General features: G+C 34.8%; 1 long non-coding RNA gene across 1 annotated transcript; it reads right to left on the bottom strand.

The window, feature by feature from the left end:
* Nucleotides 1-1,479: 1,479 nt before the first annotated feature.
* Nucleotides 1,480-3,042, bottom strand: LOC130047701 (uncharacterized). Its single transcript, XR_008796522.1, has 2 exons — nt 2,243-3,042; nt 1,480-1,744 (listed from the first exon to the last, which is right to left on the bottom strand). It is a non-coding gene; the product is annotated as an uncharacterized LOC130047701 (long non-coding RNA).
* Nucleotides 3,043-18,165: the final 15,123 nt, after the last annotated feature.

The following is an 18,165-nucleotide window of genomic DNA, read 5'->3' as shown; positions in this document are numbered from 1 at the left end:
TTTAATTATTACATTAAATGATGCATTTTTGATGCTGTGCCCCACAGGTGGATATAGTGCATCTTCCCCTACCTGGACTCAGGTGTCGCAATGTTAACTATAGTCACTATGAATCTACAAGACATGGAGATGCTAGTACACATAATTTTAAATAAAATAGAATTCATCATGATTTGGCCCTTTAAAAGATTTTCATTAAAAATGTCTACTTTATTCATACGTAATCATTACAACTCTTTTGTGACTCCATTCTAATCCCGCAGGGGTCATCTAACATGAAATAACTGTAATCTACAGTGAATGAGGATGCCCATCTGAGTTGCAGCATTATCTCTTTTAAAACAAAAATCTCAGTTCTGTGTATTCCTCCTTAGTGACCTCATCTTGAACACAAGAGTCGTGTTGTGTACAAATTTTAAAAAGTACAAGATGATGCTTGCATATAGATTTATTTGTAAAATGAATTTAAATTTGTGGTTCCTAAAAAGAAAATTTATCTTGGAAGAAAACACTTTTTCCTCTTGTGACCTCACCCTGACCTCAGTAGTCATTGTGTGAACAAACTTGAATGTACGCTCGGTGTGCATAAATTAAAATTTTCTAAAGTCCTAAGTAGTCCTTACTCCTAACATAAAGGCCACACTATTAAACAACTTGAACCTTTATATCAAATGTCATATTGTACCCTGTGGTTCTTTGAACCTCTTTTAATACCCCATCCTTGTCCCCAGAGAGAGCTGTGACCCAAACCAGTGACGGATCTACAAGGAGTTAACACGCCCCCCCCCCCCATTTGGTTGAATAATATTTTTAAAAAGAAAGAATTTTTTTTTTCCATTTCATGGCCTTGTGTAGAAAAAGTACACATTTAGGTCGCACCCCTTTCAAAATTGCCTAGATCCGCCACTGGTGTAAACAAACTCCATGTAAGTAAGTTTCTGGAGCTGGGATGCAAAGTGTTACTTTCACCAATAAATTTCAAATTAATTTATTTCTTATTTGGTTTATGGTTTTGAGTAGTCTACATCTTCTAGTTTATAGAAATACCAAGTAAAAGATAATCCATGGTACGGATTTAATTTGAAATGAGTTTGAATATAGATGACTAACAAAATTATGGAAGTAACATGGTGTCTGAATGAAAATACATACTGCAGTAATAACTGTATTTTTATTGTAAATCTGTAATTCAACCTTTAAGATATCTTCTGAAGAGGTGATTAAAAACTTTTTTTTCAAAATTTATTATTACAGACCTTGCAGTCAGGTTGAAGAATTTAAGACGCCGTTACTTCCATAATTTTCGGCTTTGATTTATTCCATAAAATTATGACAGACATCATTAGAGAAACAGTCACAATCTTTTCCTTCATAAGAAGACATCTTTACTGTTATGACTCTATTACTTTGAGTTAGCAGTACGATTCTTAGGATACATTCATAGCAAAACTATCATCTTATGGAAGTAACACAGACACATTTTTTTCAACGCTAAGGAAAACATTTATTTCAATGCAACATCAATATGAATTTTGAATAGCATGAGCGAGTGTGAATGTTTCAAAATTAAAATAATTGTCTTCCAGAGGAAGACTGCTTAATTGGACAAAACAGGTATTGGCAAAAGTCGATGTATGTTATCATATGGCTCCCAAGAGAATTCATCCACAGGGGGCCAATATAATCTGTCTCCTTTCCGCAGCATAAATTGGAGAAGGTATTCACCCCCACAAACTTCCTTGATCTGAAAAGGAGAGAGCATCTATGAAACAACTCTCATTGTGTAAAATAACATCTTTGATAATGATTACATTGATTGATTCTGAAAAGTTTAGATGAAACAGAATCATTAATACTATGTTCGTTAAAAGACAACAAAACAGCGCCGTATCATGTGTCCGTTTATAAATTCATAATACGAACATCATCCATAGAAAATTTACAGTTTGTTAAAATAATTCATAATAACCAATCAGTTTTCTTTTTTTTAAATCGAACATCTATAGGCTAAAAATTACCCTCAGTGTCAGAAATGCAAATTTAAACTTTTAGAATAATGTTTCCGTACGTTCGTTACGTCAGACACGACAAACAACTCTTGCGGTCTCAGTGTAAAGTCGACCAACAGGCAAGAACCCGGGGTTAAAATTCTCGAAGTTGACAAACATGAGTAAGAATATGTCGCAAATAACTCATTTATGTATTTTCTAGTATGCATAAACGTAAAATAAACAGTACTTACGAATTTTTCTGCATCAGTTAACGACGAATCATGTTCGTAACGAAATCATCGTTTTGTGGACACTGTATTTACCGCCATCGCTATCCCACAATGCAAATCTGTGGGCGAGTTCAATTACACATAGGGAGTTCAGCATCGGTGACGTAATAGAATAGAAATCGAAATACATCATGTGAATCTCAATCGTACTAGCAACCAGGTGATTTATGTTCGTAACGAATCGGACTCCAAAAGTAACCATGAAAATCGTTTGAAAAATAAAATAAGTAACACAATCACAATTGGCTTGGTATTCATTTACTGAGTTAATAACGACATGAAATATGCAAACAACACGTGATACGGTAAATAAATTCTCGTCATGAAATATTAAGAGGCATCATATTTTTTCTTCATTTTCGGACACGACAGGCTACGAACGTAATATTAATTTCAGTAATGTATTTTCTAATTCGTTTCAAGGGTGGCATTTATGTTATTTTCAGAGCATTATATAACACAATCATATTATTCAAAAACATACTTATCATATGCCTCTAAGCTTATTAAATCTCTAATCTATCATTTAAAGATCCTAAGAAAATTTATGTAACATTTTTCAATGGAAAAAAAGTTGGTTCATGGACTTTGATTTTTTTTTTTTCTAAAGTGAAAACAATTTAAAAAAAAAGAAATATATTTCATTATCAGTACACATTCCTGAGAGCTGAATAAAAGGTGTTTGGCAATTTTTCAGCTCCATTTTACTTTTATACATTGGGTTTAATGAGGATATTAAGAATTTACCCAAAACCAAAAACATACTTATGTACGTTAGGCCTAGGTTGACAATTCGACATTTCTTTTATGCAACTCAACTCACATAATATATAGATAAATAACCAGACAATATATTCAGTGTATTACCTAATAGCACTGTACCCGACAGTCATTTTTGCTAAGTACCTGTAAAGATCCCTAAAACAAGCGTTTCTTCAGAATTCGGCATGCATTTCCGTTTTCACAGCAAGTGTCTTCTGCTTCTTAAAGAAAGACAACTCTTGTAGATTTTAAGTGAACATGGACTGAGCTGTATTTCTTGATAACAAATCTGTGGCGGATCCAGAAAATTCCTTCAAAAAGGGAGGTGAATCGAAGACCGCAAAAGAGCAAATGCTGATAATTTTTGGTTGATAACGTTCAAATAAAACCCACCCACTAGATCCGCTACTGTAAATTATGTAGTGCTCAGCTAAAATTATCAAAATAGCAGCACATAATCTTCCCACTCCACATACTTATAATATTGAATTGTTAAAATATTGTAGATCCCGCCACATTTTTACGCTTTGGCTGTAAGGTTGATTTGAACAAACTTTTCTCGCTATATTCAGATACGAAATAAGCCACAGGAAGACAAGCTGTCATTTCACCCCCCCCCCACCCTTAATTGATTTTTAAATGACAAAGGATATATCATATGATATATATATATATATATATATAAATACACACTCATATTAGGTCCACCCCAATGTTCGAGCTGTGATTTTGCAGTTTAAATTTTAAATTTGCAATTTAAATAGCTACTTATAGATCGATAACTGTGTTATTTCTGCATCGATTTTGATGCGTTTTTGTACGCTCGACTCGGTAAAGAAAATTCTTTTTAAACACAATTAAATACGATTTCATTCATAGGCCCTTTTTTCAAAAAGTGAAAAATATATATCAAAAGTGATAAACAAAAGTTTTTGCAATAAATCAGTTAAAATATATCTTGTGTGTTAAATTTTTTGTAGTATTATAGACTACCTATTCAAATACATTGATTTCAATCAGCGCCGGGTCGCTTTAGAGATTGGCGTTCTACCGGTATGATAAAATAACGGTAGAAACTTGCAAAAAGTGTGAAAAGATTACAAATGGGATAGACAGGGAGCCCACATATTTTGGAAATATTATCGCTGCAAAGAAAAATCAGAAGTGGGGGGGGGGGGGGTAGGTGAGTAGTAGTGTCCATACTTCAGGTGCCTGTGACTGAACCCGTGCCAATAAGGATGTCTCCAGTTAAACTGGGAAATATCAAAGTCGAATATTTTCCCCGGCCTTATTCAATGCTTGACCGCTCAAGGTTTTTTGCAGTTTCTGACCATGTATGCGCATGTACACAGTACATCTATTTGGATAAATTGCATTCACAATTCAATATTTAAAGATAATTACATACAAACAAGATTAATAATCAACAACATACATTTTGGGGGTGACACGGGTATGACATGCACAATCCAAAATAGACATTTGATTACACAAAAAATATATACATGTATATAAGAGGGAATATAGTGCAGCTTTCAAACTTTGTTGTCTCTGATTGACAATTATTTACCGTCACGTGGAGTTATGATTTATTTGTCAAATATGCTTAAGGCGAATCGTCGCTATGATTTTGAGCCCCCTAATACTGAATGCATTTGGATTGAAATTGATAATCTTACTTGTAATTACTTTTTATGCTGCATATATCGTCCTCCTAATTCAGATGGTGGATTCTGGAACAATCTGTCGTGGTCCATTGAGAAAGTCCAAGAAATTAGCGAAAATATAATAATTGTAGGTGATCTCAACGTAGACTTTTTAAATATCCCACGTTATCATCCACTCCGAGATGTATTATCTAACAATAGCCTTGTTAACAAAATATGCGAGCCCACGAGAGTCTCGAACACCACGCAAACACTCATTGACCCTATTTTAGTTACAAACACTTTAAATGTCGTCGAGTCTGGTACTCTCGAAGTAGAACCTTCAATTAGTGATCACAAAGCCACATACATTTCAGTCTCGTTAAAATATAACTTAAAGCGTGCTTACAAACGCAAAGTTTGGGTATACAAAAATGCTAATATTGATAAATTAAATACATTGATACAAGAATATGATTGGAAAATAATTATCAATGACGCGCATACAATAGAACTAGCAACAAAAAAATTTTCGGAAATTTTTTTATCTTTTGTGAAGGAATGTATTCCTGAAAAGACAGTTACAATTCGACCGAATGATAAACCGTGGTTCGATTCTTTATTAAGAAAAACAATACGGACTAGAGACCGATTACGTAACAAAGCTTTAAAGTCAAAAAAGGAAGAACATTGGGAAGATTACAGGAAAGTTCGAAATAAAGTTAATAACATGAAAAAGCACGCTATTTTGAATTACTATGATAACATTGAAACACATTTGAATGACTACTCAAAAAATAACAACAAATTATACTGGAAACTTATTAAAAGCGTGTTCCAGGTTAAAGCCGGCAACGAAATTCCGCCCATCCAATATATTTCCGATGACGGTATCAATATGGTAGCTTTTTCAGATAGAGAAAAGGCAGAAGTATTAAATAAATATTTTTCCTCAATATCAAATATTGACGACACAAACCACATTTTGCCCCATTCAAATTACTTGGGCAATGACAGCATTACTGATATTTTTATTGAAGAACAAGAGGTCATAGATATTCCAATCTTCCTGTCAACAAGGCTATTGGGCCCGATTGTATAAGTCATAGGATGCTAAAGTCAACAACACATGTCATTTCTAAACCACTATGTATGCTTTTCAATAAATCTCTGCGCGAAAAATCTTTTCCTACCTTCTGGAAAGAGTCACATGTTCTACCTCTTTTCAAAAAAGATGATCCCTCTTTGCCTAGTAATTATAGACCCGTGTCCCTTTTAAGCTGTGTTAGCAAAGTTATGGAAAGAATAATTTTTAAACATGTATATAATTTTTTTCATAAAAACAACTTATTCTACAAATACCAGCTGGCTTTTTACCAGGTCATTCTACAGTTTTTCAACTATTAGAAACTTATCACAGCATTGCAAAAAGCATAGACGATAGTAAATCTTGTTGCATGGTTTTCTGTGATCTATCTAAAGCTTTTGATAGAGTTTGGCACAAAGGTCTTCTTTTTAAATTACAAACCTATGGGATCAAAGGTAATATTCTTGAATGGTTTTCTGATTATCTTTCTTGTCGCAGCCAAAAAATTATGTATAAAGACCATTTGTCTTCAAGTGCAAGTGTAAATGCAGGGGTACCCCAAGGCTCTGTTCTTGGACCACTATTGTTTCTAATTTATGTTAATGATGTTGCTGAAAATATGCTGTCTTTTTGTAGATTATTTGCTGATGATAACTCCATTCAATATGCATCTAAGAACGTACATGAAATTGAATTCACGTTGAATCATGATCTTCGTGTTCTAGATGAATCAGGTCTAAACAATGGTTGTTAAAATTTAACCCCTCTAAAACAAAAGCTGTATTTTTTACATTGAATAAGAATATTGATCCTCCTAAATTATTTTTTCAAAATTGTCAGTTGGAATATGTGCCAGTGCACAATAATTTAGGGTTGTTCATTTCACGTGATTTGGGTTGGTCATATTATATAAATACAATAACAAGTAAGGCTTACAAAAATTTAGGACTTCTTAAAAAGCTAAAATTTACTTTAGGAAGAAACACTCTATTAAAAATGTACACTACTTTTATTAGACCAGCTTTAGAATATTCCTCAGTGGTTTGGGATGGTTGTAATGCATACGATAGTGATTTGTTAGAAAAAGTCCAACTGTGTGCAGCGCGAATAATTACTGGCCTTCCTATATTAGCATCTAGAGATTCTTTGTATTTAAAAACTGGCTTAGAGCCTCTGTCTTTTAGACGAACGACCGCTAAATTAGTTACCATGTTCAGAGTTCATAATAATGATGTTCCTGAGTATCTACAAGAAACGATCCCAAGAAAAATAAATAATACATCCAAGTACAATCTCCGTTATGGAGACAATTATAAAATGCCAAAATGCCGACTTGAACTTTATAAGAAATCATTTGTACCTGATGCTTTATCAAAATGGAATTCACTTGATATAGAATCAAGACAAGCTACTTCAGTTAAGCAATTTCGTAAGAGTGTTAGCTCCAAAAATATCAACAATCCCAAACCACCGGCATATTTTTCCTATGGTACTCGTTTTCTGAATATAATTCATACCAAACTTAGACACACATGTATTTTGAATTACGATCTATATAGACGCAATATTGTTGATTCTCCGTTATGTTCTTGTGGTATGAAAGAAGACGCTTATCATTTCTTCTTTATTTGCAGTAAATATTCAAATGCTAGATATAAATTAATGGATAGCTTGCTGAGGTTAAATGATCTAGTTATTATCGATGTCCACCTTCTACTTTGGGGTAATAATACTTTATCTTCTGAATTAAACAAGTGTATTTTTTCTTATGTTCAGTCGTTTATTCATGAAACCAAAAGATTCAATTGATGTTCAATTTAAATGTTTTGTACATTAATTTTCTACAATAATATATTGTTATATTTTTAAGGAGAAGAACTCGTAAGTTATTTGAACTTGTTTCTGATCCTTTTGTATATTATGTATGTACAATAAAATATGTTCAAAACAATACCGTCACTTTGCATGTACATACATGAGAGAGAGAGAGAGAGAGAGAGAGAGAGAGAGAGAGAGAGAGAGAGAGAGAGAGAGAGAGAGAGAGAGAGAGAGAGAGAGGTGTATAATGTCATTCAACAGGAGGAAAGAACATTGATAACTAAGTGTTAGCTTACAAGCATTCATGAATTTCAACTATTTAAAACTAGTTCTAATTGTAACGGGGACCGTTACATATGTTCCCCAAACCTCCCTCAAATAAAATGTGATGTCCTTGTGAATCTATAGCAAAAAATCATTTTATTTTAGCCTTTAATTACATGTAGTACGTTTAATATGGTCATTTCAGTACCAAGAAATGAAAGAAAGCGTTGCACGTGCATACACGCGCACGCGTGTAGGATTCCGAATTTTTGTTGATGTCGTTCAACAGGCATTTGTATCATATACCCACAGTATGAATTTCATAACGTTTCCACCAAATATAAGGAAGTTATAGCGATTTTAAAATCGTCTAATCAGAATTCAGCACACGTGCATGCACGTGCTGAGCAGTAATTCTAACCACAGCAATTTGTAAGGAGTACCAAGACACATCTAAAACCCTAATATCAATAGAATTTGATGAAAAACTAAAACGTTATCGTCATTTAAAAATCGAACATTTGAAAAACGTCCCACGCGCATGCGCGTGTGCGTTGGCATTTTTTGTTATACCAATATATAGATACACATATTGTCTACGTATGCTGTGAATATCAGCTCATTCGCTTCATAAATAAGATAGTTACAAACGTTTTAGTACTATCCAATCAAAATGAAGCGCACGTGCATGCGCGTGCAAATTGGTAATTTTGACCATGCAAATCAGTTAAGGGTCTCAATATCTACCTATGATATGAATATCAAGCTATTTCAATGAACAACAAAAAAGTTAGACTGATTCCAAAGTTAGTGTACAAATTTTGTAATGCATGTGCACGCGCATGCGTGCGCGTGCAGAGAAAATTACTATCATTTTTCATATCTACAAATGATATACTACCATCCTAGTTAGGTTTCATATCGATCCCCTTAATATTCTGATTTTCCAATTTTTGTACCAAAATTGCAGTGCACGTGCGCGCGCGTGCATGCATGTGCAGACAAAATGACTATCACCATGCACATCTACAAACGCTATACTATCATCCTGGAAAGTTTCATATCAATCCCTTTTGTAGTTTCTGAGAACACTACCGGACAAAAAAGTACAGGAGAAAAAGAATAATAACGAGCTATAACTGTGTTGGGATGCCAACACAAATGTCTCCGAACACCTCCCCATGTCAGAAATGCTTTTTGATGCCAGATATGCACTCAGGATCCTCAAAAAACCCTAGAAACTAAATTTGGTTGAAATCCGACGGACTTGATTTTTGGCCGCCATTTTCTTCAATGGCGGCCATTTTGAAACATTTGAAAATTGATTGGAAGGAAATACTGATGCTAGAAATGAATTGTGGACCCTCAATTGACTCCAGAAGCCAAATGTTGTAGAGATTTTAACACTTTCAAATTTTTCGGTATATGGCGGCCATTTTGAAAATGGCGGCTCAAAAAAAAATTTTGATGGTGGAAATGGACTTGGGGTCACTGAATTACCCTAGAAATAGAATTTGGATGAAATCCGACAACCTTGAGTCTTTGACGTTTTTTGGCCGCCATCTTGAAACGGCGGCCATTTTGAAAATTTGAAAAGTTGAATGCACCCCTCCTAGTGACCCTTTATCAGCTCAAAAAGTTTGAAGTAGATCTGTCGAAGCACTTTCACAAAATCGGTCGGACAAATTTCTCACTAAAGAAGAGGAATAATAAGAATAAGAAGAAAATAATAATAACGAGCTATAACTGTGTTGGGATGCCAACACGAATGTCTCCGAACACCTCCCCATGTCAGAAATGTTTTTTGATGCCAGATGTGCACTCAGGATTCTCAAAAAACCCTAAAAACTGAATTTGCATGGTTGAAATCCGACGGACTTGATTTTTGGCCGCCATTTTCTTCAATGGCGGCCATTTTGAAACATTTGAAAATTGATTGAAAGGAAATACTGATGCTAGAAATGAACTGTGGACCCTCCATTTACCCCAGAACCCAAATATTGTAGAGATTTTAACACTTTCAAATATTTCGGTATATGGCGGCCATTTTGAAAATGGCGGCTCAAAAAAAAAATTTTGATGGTGGTAATGGACTCGGGGTGACCATATTACCCTAGAAATCGAATTTGGTTGAAATCCGACAACCTTGAGTTTTTGTCGTTTTTTGGCCGCCATCTTGAAACGGCGGCCATTTTGAAAATTTCGAATGTTGATTGCACCCCTCCTCATGACCCCCTATCAGCTCACAAAGTTTGAAGTGGATCTGTCGAAACACTTTCATAAAATCGAGCGGACAAATTTCTCTGGAAAGAAGAGGAATAAAAAGAAGAAGAAGAAAATAAGAATAACTAGACACTCATTACTAGTAATGAGTAGGTCTTCCGTTAGACCACTTCCGGTAAAGAGCTTTCTATTTCTACGAAAACCATTTAAATGTATCAGAAAATGTGCCTTCACAATGTATGAGAAATGTATTATCGAATTTTTTACTTCTTTCTCGTAACTTCCGGAGAAGACCGGAAGTACTATTCAGATGCGTTTTTCTATAAATGACAGCGACTCTTTACTGTCTATATTCCCTGAAAATTTCACGTCTCTATCTGAAAAAGTTCTTAACAAAAAGAAGTAGACTAAAGAAAGAAAAAGTAGTAGGTTACTACCGACCGGAAGTCAATTTTAAAAAACAAAATTATCAAAACTTTAGAAGTTGATATTTTTATTAAGACATGTGAAAATCATATGAAAGACTTCAAATATAAGCGAGATTTATGGGGACAAAGAGACGAAAAGTAAAAAGGTATTTTATCAAGAAACCGGAAGTAGTCGTTTTGACCACCGACAGACTCAATATTATTTTGACACTTTGAAAGAGAGTTGATAAACTAGTATAGGTTTCAATTTAAAAGAAAAAGTTTGAAATTTGCGATTCTTTCCATCACTTCCGGTGACGACAGGAAGTGACGGTCGACATGTTCAACCCCCTACTGCACGCTTACAAACGGAGATTGATCATTCCTGAATATATGATGAACCTATATTTTACCTTTTCCAAGAAAAGTGCTGGACAAAATTCCTTTTGAGAAACAGAAAATCGGCCCTATTTTCCGACCGGAAGTGAATTTTGTAAAACAAAAATACCTATAGCAAGGTCATTTCATCAGACATTATTCCTGAAAATTTCAAGAAAATATATCCAGCCATCTCTGAGAAATCACTAGAAGAAATTGGAAAATCGACATTTTTTCAAATACTTCCGGTATAGACCGGAAGTGACGGACGAAAAAATTGAATGCATGTGTACAATGGACTAATGCTAGTTGATCAACTCTACAAGTTTCAAACGTCTATCTATATTCATTATTGAGAAACTGAAAAAACAAGGTTTGAATATGTCCACCCCATATCTCACGACCGGAAGTGAATTTTACAAAAATATTTAAATATAATCTAGACAATTATATTGTCTCTAACATACGTAAAATTCAAATCATTAACTTGTTTTATGACCGAGATTTATGGCACTGAAAAATGAGAGAATGAATAATCTTTCTTTGATATAACCGGAAGTTGGAGTTTCAACTTCCGGTGGGGTCAACATTTTTTGAAAATTACAACAAGACCTAGTAAACCGATATAGGTTTCAGTTTGAAAGAAAAAAGTTTGAAACTTATGATTCATCAATCACTTCCGGTGACGACCGGAAGTGACGGTCAATATTCTTAACCACCTACTGCACGCCTACAAAGTGAGATCTATCAACTCTGAAAATTTGGTGACTCTATCTTTTACCGTTTCTGAGAAAAACGCTGGACAACGAAAACAGCTAATAAGCCGTATTTGCCGACCGGAAGTAAATTTTACAAAAATATTTGACGTTACTCTAGACATTTATAGTGACTATAATATATGTAAAACTCAACTCATTAACTAGTTTCATGATCGAGATTTATGGCACTGAAAAATGAGATAATGAATAGTCTTTATTTGATATAACCGGAAGTTGAAGATTCAACTTCCGGTGGGGTCAACATTTTTTGAGAATTAGAACGAGATATAGTAAACCGAAATAGGTTTCAATTTGAAAGAAAAAAGTTTGAAATTCATGATTCCTTTAATCACTTCCGGTGACGACCGGAAGTGACGGCCGACATTCTTAACCCCATACTGCACGCCTACGAAGTGAGATCTATTAACTCTGAAAATTTGGTGACTCTATCTTTTACCGTTTCTGAGAAAAACGCTGGACAAGATATCTTGTAAAAAGACGAAAATTGGACATATCTTGCGACCGGAAGTGAATTTTGAAAAAATGAAAAAAATGCCTCGAGGTACCATCGTTGTCTATAACCTGTGAAAGTTTCAGGAAAATCCATCCAACGGTCTAGGAGACGAAAGGGAAAAAAAAAAAAATAATAATAATAATAATAATAACTAGACACGATCTCGTTGCGAGCAACGAGTAGGTCTTCCGTCCGATTTGTTGATGCACTCGGAGTTAAAAAAAAAGAAAGAAAAAAAGACAAATGAGTCCCAATTTAGTTTCCGACTTTAAGACACTTTAGATATAATCAATTTTTCATATCATAAGCTTCTGAAGCAAAGTTGCGGTGAAATTCGTTTGAAATTCGACTCTCCAGGCGAGCCATAAGGCCCGCGGGCCTATTTCTTGATGTCATTTGTTAGCCCTCTATAGACTCAACAACTTTAGTTCTATATGTCTTTACAAAATATTTACCTGTAAAAAGTTATTGAGATCGACCGATATCGACAAAAAATCGACTCTACAGGCGAGCCATTAGGACCATAGGCCTATTTCTTGATATCAATCGATAGATCTCGATAAACTGTACAACTTTTGTTCAATATGTCCTTACAAAATATTTACCAGTTACAAGTTTTTGAAATCGACTGATATCGACAAAAATCGACTCTACAGGCGAGCCATGAGGCCCACAGACCCATTTTTTGATATTGATCGATAGGTTATGACACATTGAACAACTTTTGTTCAATAATGCTTTTCAAAAAATATGTCGTTTTAAAGATATGAGGTGTCAAATATTTACGATTTTGGCCCTTAAAATCTCTAATTACGTAACATATGACCTACTTTTTGATTTGATAAGATCAAGCTCGTTGAGATGAACATTTCCGCTTCTACAACTTATTATAAAATATTAATAGTTTCTGAGATATTCTCAAAAACATTTGGACCCTTCTGAACCCCTAATTTAAAGGGCCAGCCCGTTTTGCTTGATATCGTAAGAAAGGCCTTGTCATTTTAAACATTTTTTGCTCAACAAGTATTTAGAAATTCTTTACCGTTCTCGAGTTATCTCTACAAGAAATATTTAGGGGCCAAACTGTAGCTCCCTAACGGGGCCACATAGGGAAAAAACGAAATGTACATATTGTTTAGATTATCATTCTGAACAACTTTTGTTCAATAATGCTTTTCAAAATATTTGTCGTTTTCAAGATATGAGGCGTCAATTATTTATGATTTTGGCCCTTAAAATCCCTTATTACGTAACATATGACCTACTTTTTGATTTGATAAGAACAAGCTCGTTTAGATGAACATTTCCGCTTCAATGACTTATTACAAAATATTAATAGTTTCTGAGATATTCTCATAAACCTTTGGACCCTTCTGGGCCCCTAATTTAAAGGGTCAGCCCCTTTTGCTTGATATCGTAAGAAAGGTCATGACATTTCAAACATTTTTTGTTCAACAAGTATTTAGAAATTCTTTACCGTTCTCGAGTTATTTCTAGAAGTAATTTTTAGGGGCCAAACTGTAGCTCCCTAACGGGGCCACATAGGGTAAAAACGAAATATGCATATTGTTCAGATCATCATTCTGAACAACTTTTGTTCTTTATTGCTTTTCAAAATATTTGTCGTTTTCGAGATACAAGGGGTAAAAATTTTATGGTTTTGGCCCTTAAAATCCTTTATTACGTAACATATGACCTAAATTTTTATATGAATAGATTTGGATTGTTGAGATGAACATTTTTTGTACTTTGACTTATACCAAAATATTAACGATTTTTGAGATATTTGATCTAGACTTTGAGCCCTTCTAGATCCCTAATTTAAGGAGCTAGCCCCTAAATCTTGATATTTTCCAAAAGATCTCGTAAATGTGCACAACTTTTGTTCTACATGTCTTAACAAAATATTTGCAAGAAAAAAGATATTGGAGATCAAAGGTCAAAAATCGCCGAAATCGGCGAAGAATTTTGGCATCCATTTTTTCAGGTCCAGGCGAGCGTTTAGGCAAATCGCCTCCGGTAAAATCGAATCGCCCACAAATCTTCTAAAATGTTTACTCTATCTTGTGTAGAAATTTCAAGACTCTAGCTTCAAAACTAACGGAGGAGATGCGTGGACAACAAGGCCCTTCAAAAAGTCACTAAAAGAGAGATAACTCCTGACCGGAAGTGACGTCAAGCACGAAATTTTGCAAGCAAAGTCTCGTCACCAAAGGACATCTTTCCTGAAAATTTCGTGAAAATCGATCGAGAAATGGCTGAGAAAAACGCGTGTACTACCAAGGAAAATAATAATAATAATAATAATAACTAGACACGATCTCGTTGCGAGCAACGAGTAGGTCTTCCGTCCGATTTGTTGATGCACTCGGAGTTAAAAAAAAAAAAAAAAAGACAAATGAGTCCCAATTTAGTTTCCGACTTTAAGACACTTTAGATATAATCAATTTTTCATATCATAAGCTTCTGAAGCAAAGTTGCGGTGAAATTCGTTTGAAATTCGACTCTCCAGGCGAGCCATAAGGCCCGCGGGCCTATTTCTTGATGTCATTTGTTAGCCCTCTATAGACTCAACAACTTTAGTTCTATATGTCTTTACAAAATATTTACCTGTAAAAAGTTATTGAGATCGACCGATATCGACAAAAAATCGACTCTACAGGCGAGCCATTAGGACCATAGGCCTATTTCTTGATATCAATCGATAGATCTCGATAAACTGAACAACTTTTGTTCAATATGTCCTTACAAAATATTTACCAGTTACAAGTTTTTGAAATCAACTGATATCGACAAAAATCGACTCTACAGGCGAGCCATGAGGCCCACAGACCCATTTCTGATATTGATCGATAGGTTATGACACATTGAACAACTTTTGTTCAATAATGCTTTTCAAAAAATATGTCGTTTTAAAGATATGAGGCGTCAAATATTTACGATTTTGGCCCTTAAAATCTCTAATTACGTAACATATGACCTACTTTTTGATTTGATAAGATCAAGCTCGTTGAGATGAACATTTCCGCTTCTACAACTTATTATAAAATATTAATAGTTTCTGAGATATTCTCAAAAACATTTGGACCCTTCTGAACCCCTAATTTAAAGGGCCAGCCTGTTTTGCTTGATATCGTAAGAAAGGCCTTGTCATTTTAAACATTTTTTGCTCAACAAGTATTTAGAAATTCTTTACCGTTCTCGAGTTATCTCTACAAGAAATATTTAGGGGCCAAACTGTAGCTCCCTAACGGGGCCACATAGGGAAAAAACGAAATGTACATATTGTTTAGATTATCATTCTGAACAACTTTTGTTCAATAATGCTTTTCAAAATATTTGTCGTTTTCAAGATATGAGGCGTCAATTATTTATGATTTTGGCCCTTAAAATCCCTTATTACGTAACATATGACCTACTTTTTGATTTGATAAGAACAAGCTCGTTTAGATGAACATTTCCGCTTCAATGACTTATTACAAAATATTAATAGTTTCTGAGATATTCTCATAAACCTTTGGACCCTTCTGGGCCCCTAATTTAAAGGGTCAGCCCCTTTTGCTTGATATCGTAAGAAAGGTCATGACATTTCAAACATTTTTTGTTCAACAAGTATTTAGAAATTCTTTACCGTTCTCGAGTTATTTCTAGAAGTAATTTTTAAGGGCCAAACTGTAGCTCCCTAACGGGGCCACATAGGGTAAAAACGAAATATGCATATTGTTCAGATCATCATTCTGAACAACTTTTGTTCTTTATTGCTTTTCAAAATATTTGTCGTTTTCGAGATACAAGGGGTAAAATATTTATGGTTTTGGCCCTTAAAATCCCTTATTACGTAACATATGACCTAAATTTTTATCTGAATAGATTTGGATAGTTGAGATGAACATTTTTTGTTCTTTGACTTATACCAAAATATTAACGATTTTTGAGATATTTGATCTAGACTTTGAGCCCTTCTAGATCCCTAATTTAAGGGGCTAGCCCCTAAATCTTGATATTTTCCAAAAGATCTTGTAAATGTGCACAACTTTTGTTCTACATGTCTTAACAAAATATTTGCAAGAAAAAAAGATATTGGGGATGAAAGGTCAAAAATCGCCGAAATCGGCGAAAAATTTTGGCATCCATTTTTTCAGGTCCAGGCGAGCGTTTAGGCAAATCGCCTCCGGTAAAATCGAATCCCCCACAAATCTTCTAAAATGTTTACTCTATCTTGTGTAGAAATTTCAAGACTAGCTTCAAAACTAACGGAGGAGATGTGTGGACAACAAGGCCCTTCAAAAAGTCACTAAAAGAGAGACAACTCCTGACCGGAAGTGACATCAAGCACGAAATTTTGCAAGCAAAGTCTCGTCATCAAAAGACATCTTTCCTGAAAATTTCGTGAAAATCGATCGAGAAATGGCTGAGAAAAACGCGTGTACTACCAAGGAAAATAATAATAATAATAATAATAATAATAATGAAGAAGAAGAACGCGAACAATAATAGTAAGGTCTTCCGCAGGAGACGGAAGACCTTAATGAAGAAGAAGAACGCGAACAATAATAGTAAGGTCTTCCGCAGGAGACGGAAGACCTTAATAATGAAGAAGAAGAACGCGAACAATAATAGTAAGGTCTTCCGCAGGAGACGGAAGACCTTAATGAAGAAGAAGAACGCGAACAATAATAGTAAGGTCTTCCGCAGGAGACGGAAGACCTTAATAAACAGTAGAATCACTAGAAGGTCTTCCGTTGGAAACGGAAGACCTTAATAAGAAACGGAGCAAAAACAATATGTCTCCGACACTTTGTGTTCGGAGACATAATAAGAAACGGAGCAAAAACAATATGTCTCCGACACTTTGTGTTCGGAGACATAATAATAACTAGAGCAAAGCTCGTTGCAAAGCAACGAGTAGGTCTTCCTTCATAGCTGTGTGATTGATTTTATGTTGATTTTGTCTCCTTTGAGAATTTTTTAATCATGTGGAGACATCACCATATACTGGTGATTGGCTTCAAATTTAGACCTTTACTTGGTAATTAGGGGCATTTAACTGTGAATGATGGCCAACATTGGCCACAACAGTGGGCCTTGGATTTTCAGGCTTTATCTGAATGGTTGATTCACTTCAAAGTATCGAGCTCTTGGCGATGGAACGGTTTCTATAATTTTTTGCTATTGACCTAATCAATTTTCAAATATATATAGATTCACAAGTTCTCCTCTTGAAAAAGAGCATTTCCCTGCAGATGAAATGAAAAATAAGAATATCCTTCTATTAAGGATGTTTTAAGAAAAGTGTAATAAAACTTGTTCATGTGCTCCTGGAGAGAAAGTTGAAAATAACAACGTCTGTAAAACGTGATATACATTAACTGAACAGACTTTGATCACAAACCCATTTGAGCTTCTGGCTCAGATGAGCTAAACATCACTTGGTTTTTCTTATTAAAGTCACAAATTAAAATAATACAAAATAAAGTGCACCGCCACGGCACACGATACGCCCATCACATATTGTTAACAGTATAGATTGTACCCATTAAAACATTTTTTTATATATCAACTTAATTAAATGTCGCAGTGACCTTAAAGTAGGATGCGACACACCTTCTACCTAAGATGCATTAGTTGACCAATTTTGGTTTTCAAGTTATGAGCTGGACAAGTTTTTGCCATATATGGCCATATCTTCTTAATGAATAGTCACAGTGACCTGGTTTTAATGTGCGACACACCTTCTACCCAAGATGTATCTACAGACAAAGTTTGATGATTTTAGGCCTTGTAGTATTTAAGTTACGGGTCGGACACGAAAAAGCTAACAGACGGACGGACAGGCGGATATCTTCTTAATGAAAAGTCACAGTGACCTGGTTTTAATGTGCGACACACCTTCTACCCAAGATGTATCTACAGACAAAGTTTGATGATTCTAGGCCTTGTAGTATTTAAGTTACGGGTCGGACACGAAAAAGCTAACAGACGGACGGACAGACGGATATCTTCTTAATGAAAAGTCACAGTGACCTG

Source organism: Ostrea edulis, chromosome 7 (genome assembly GCF_947568905.1).
Source record: "Ostrea edulis chromosome 7, xbOstEdul1.1, whole genome shotgun sequence".
NCBI classification, from domain to species: Eukaryota; Metazoa; Mollusca; class Bivalvia; order Ostreida; family Ostreidae; genus Ostrea; species Ostrea edulis.
This window is presented reverse-complemented; position numbering and strand designations above follow the sequence as displayed.